The following is a 4,758-nucleotide window of genomic DNA, read 5'->3' as shown; positions in this document are numbered from 1 at the left end:
TGCTGCTGGCTTTTCTTAAGATGGGTGCTTGAACCTGTCAGTTTGTTTTAAATAAATACAGTAGTTGAAAATTTTCCCTCTTTGCTACATCTCTAATATAGTCAAAGTCATGAATGAAACCGTAACTTACATGAAAGTCATATACTAGATCTACTACCATTTAGTTTATTCTAGAAATTGGAGAGAATTCACTGAGTAGCATAGAGGTTTGTTTACATGTTACTTTGGGATGCTAGGTATTTGTGGAATTAAAAAGAATCAGGCACTTCTGTACTTTAGTTTTAAAATATGTGATGTTCTTTAAATTCATAATAAACTGATGGAATTTGATACTTAGGAACATATAAAAAGGTAATGTGAACTTTTCTGCTTTTGTTTGTGTTCAAAGTATTGGTTTCATAAAACCAGATGGATTGAAGACTTACATAAGCGTTGGAAACTCAAGTCTACTGATTTTCTGTTACTGTTTGCATATCTTCATTCCTCTTAAATTCATGAAAATTCCATGTATCTGAATAAGCTTATAAAAAATATTTTGGTCTCCCCTCCCTTTTTACATAGATTACTATTTTTGTCCCAATAACACTTTTTGTTTTTCATTATCAAGGACATTTACTGAACTACAAAAATGTATAACAAATTAAAATCTGATGTGAATATTAATGCTGCTTTAGCAAGCTGGGCTTCCCTATTAATATAAAAATTTAAATTTCCACTTGTAGCATTATTTCAGTATGTACTGTAAATTTCATTAACTTAAAATTTTTTTTTACAACCATGGAACTGACGTCTCAGAATGCTACCTGTAACATATTTCACTACTAAGTACATACAGAAGATACTAGTATACAATTTAACTTCCCTAAACAGTAGTTTTTGTTTTGCCAAAATTTTATTTTTCTACATATTAATTTAGATGGTCTTCTGCATTTTTATTCAGAATCCACAGTAAAGATGAAATAAAGTCCATGATCCACTCACTTGAATAGACTCTTTTCCCAAATCCTCACTATTAATGTTCTATTTTCATGCCTAATGAATAAAAAACAAACAAGAAAACTAATGTACAGAACAGACTATGCAATAGAGGGTGACCAGTCTTCAAAAGGGCTGCTTAAATTATACCATGAAAGTACCACTGCTGATGAAGTTTGCTGGCAGAAGTTACTGTCATTCAGTAGAGGCATGAGAGAACATCATGTAGCAGATTGGAATGAAGACAGGAAGCTTTCAGGGTGCCCATCCCCCCTTCTCACTTCAGGTAAGAAATTACAACAGATGAGGCTACACAGAGCCTACGGAGAGACCAAACCAGCTTTCTGGAGAAGGGTGGTTTGGAGAACTTATCAGGTCCTTCTTTCTATCATATTAATTGTAGAAATCCAGACCTATAGGCAGGATTTATTGTCTTGATATACCTACTCAGTGTCAGTGAGAGAAACCTGAGACTTGTTTTTCCCCCCTCTTCCCATCCCTGTCCTGTGCTGGGCCAGGCATAGAGAAATTAGAAGTGCAGGGCTCGCTGTGCCTGAACACAGACACTTCATGAGGAAATCAGCAAACGAGGGAGGCTCAGAAACAGGTTCATACTGTCACTTCATTTCAGTGCCACTACCCACCACCACCACCACCGCTAAACAGCCCAGTCAGTGGGTCACAGGCACAACACAGTTTCAGCAATCAGACTAGTTGTCTTCCAGGAAAAGAAGCTACAAGTGGTGTTTTTGTTTTTAGTACTTCCAGGGCAGTTAAAGTCAAAAGGGTTAACAAAACTCTGCCCTCCGGCCTTAGGTCAACCACCTAACTTTTCCAGTTCTCAAAACCAGATAGGGTGGTATGGGCCAACAATGTCAGGCAATGCTGCTTCTGTTTAAAATGGCCCCTGACTGGTGTGTTGCATCTGGACTGGGAAAACAGGCACTTGATACGAAACCATAGCTTTGGACTTCCCAGAATGTGGAAACTTGTAACTGTATTTCCCTTTGAGATTCCTGAGCTGTCACCTGGGGAGATGATACTCCTGGGAGCTGCATGGATATGCTGCTACACAGACTGCTGCTGTAAGGTCATCTTTTGAATGTAAGGAGGCCTGACATTCACCTGCTGGGTGAGCTATGGTTTCTGTCCTTCTTAGTAAATTGGGGCCAGATGAAGCCTACTGTGGGCTTTTTGAGTCTTAATATTTGGCTGAACCTAAGATCCTCTAGTGGGCATTACAGAAGTCAAACAGAAATCTTCTCCGGTTGAAATAGGCAGATGAGACAAAAAGGTTCTTTTATAAGTCCACTGAACTTAAAAGCCAAACTTGAAGTCTACTGGGGATTTGGTCTGTCTCAAGGGAAAAGCCCAGACCTCATCAGAGGAGCCTTTACCTTAATGAGGTTCCTTTGTACCTAGTGTATACTCTTCAGTCACAAGACAGAAACATACAGGGCAGTGCAATGGCCCAGAACAGGACATTCATTAAATAAACTTTATGGCCATTGCCAAAGTAATCAACCCCTCCTATTTTTTCTTCCCAGTAATGCCCAGGTACAGTCCAAACAGGTTGTATAGTGAACACCACATGAATACAACAAAAAAATAAAAGGGGAAACCGCCCCCCGCAATCAACAAAGAGTAAAAGTCCAGAAGTGGCCTCTCCTGTGCTCACTTTGGCAGCACGTATACTGAAATTGGAACAAAAGAGGCATCTCCTAAATTCCAAATTTTCTCTCCCCAGTCTTGACGAAGGAAAACACAATCAGATAATAGCATTTTTAAATATTTACTGATACTCATGGTAAATACATGTTCTTTAATCCTCACAGTTCCATTAGGTTATTGTTTTTTTGTTGTTTTGTTTGCTCCTTGTAATTATGCTTATTTTTAAAAGTGAGTCTGAGAGAAGTCATTTTTACAAAGTCCACAGCTGTTCCACAGTCTATGATTAAACACTCAGATAAGAAAATTTCTGGTAACAAGGAGTTAATTGAGAGCTTTCAGATTATAGTGGGATAACAGCCACATTCCAAATCAGATTTCTTCTCTCATTCTTAAAAGGAAGGAAACACATGCATAAGAAGCAGTTATTATCACCCACAGCCCATGTCTGTAATATGTTTAAAAGACAGAATACTACAAACTTCTGTTTACATGTATGTGGAGAAAAAGGCATGTCAAACTAGCAGTCAGCTCTGGAACACTCAAGAACCAAGTCAAGTAGGGACTGCACAGGAAGGAGAATATAACGGGGTCTCAGGGTTCATTCCCGGAAGTAGTAGATCCCACGCTGAGTGGAGAAATGCGAAGAACCAGTGTGAGAACTGGTAAATCAGACTCCTGGGAACTCAAAAGAAAGAGGCTGAGGAAGCACACATAATCAGAATCTTGGGAAAGTACCACATTTTGGAGAAGGCAGCTATTCCTTTGTAAAGAGGGAAAAAAGATAGCAGCTCTATAAAAGACCCAGCAACCACACTTGTGGATGTTTATCCCACAGAGATGAAAATTTGTTGATATAGTTATGTCAGCCTTAAGTTCATAGCAGCCAAAGACTGGAAACAGCTTAAATGGCCTAAGGTGGATAGTTAAACTGGTACAACCATACAATGAAATAATCAACAATAAAAAGGAACTATTGACTGAATTTAGATGCTTCTGAAAAAGGAGTTATGCTGAATGAAAAAAGCCAATCCCAAAAGGTCACATTCTGTATGATCCATTTATATAATGTTCCTGAAATAACAAAATTATAGAGAACAGATAAGTGGTTGTCAGACTTAGGGATGATGGCAGGGAATGGGTTTGACTAGAAAGGGATCACACTAAGAACTTTTGTGATGGAACAGTTCTGTATCTTGATTGTGGCAGTTACAAAAATTTACACGTGACAAAACTGCACAGAACACACACAAGTGAGATCACTTAAAAGTGGTAAAATCTGAATAAGGTCTGTGGACTGTACAGTTTCCTGGTTTTGATACTGTACCATAGTTATGTTACCACTGAGGCAAACTGAGGGAAGGATACACAGGACCTCTGTGTACTATTTTTTTGACAACTTCTTATGAATCTATAATTTCAAAGCAAAAAAAAAATGTTTAAGCCCTATATAATATCAAAGACAGAGCCTCCCCTCCATAAAAGGCTTTACTACTACTGAAAGATAGATACCTTATTTTACAAAAACTGTGTAGTACAGGCTATTTATTACTGAACTAATCCAAACCCCTTCCCATTTGATAACCTGGTGTTGCTGGTAACGCAGCACACACAAAAAGTCACACCTCCAAAAAATAACATTCAAAGTCACTCTAAAGTGAAAACTGAAAATGAGGAAATTTCAGATGAAAATGCTCAACACAGAGAAAACAGTAAAATTCTTAAGCACAATATACGAGTATGAATTAAATATAAATAAATAACTGCAGACACGAAAAAATCCAAATTAGAAATTCAAAACTGGACAAACAACATGAGGATGTGAAATGCCTGTTAACTGAAATCAATCAGGAAAAAAAATTGAAGAAAAAGACAAACATCTCAGAAGTGAAGACAAACAGTATCTAAGGAAGAAAACATAAAAAAATAAGGGACATGGAAGACAGAAATGAAAGAAGCCAAGAAAATGAAACTGAGAGGTAAAAGAAAAATTAGAGAAAGTGATAAATACAAAAGGCAAAGAAGATCTAATATACATATAATTGAGTTCCTGAAAATAAGATGGAACACGTGTGTGTGTGGGGGGGGGGGTTCAAGGACCCCCTCCACCCGCGG

This window comes from Lipotes vexillifer, unplaced genomic scaffold (assembly GCF_000442215.2).
Source record: "Lipotes vexillifer unplaced genomic scaffold, Lipotes_vexillifer_v1.1 scaffold163, whole genome shotgun sequence".
NCBI lineage: Eukaryota > Metazoa > Chordata > Mammalia > Artiodactyla > Lipotidae > Lipotes > Lipotes vexillifer.
This window is presented reverse-complemented; position numbering follows the sequence as displayed.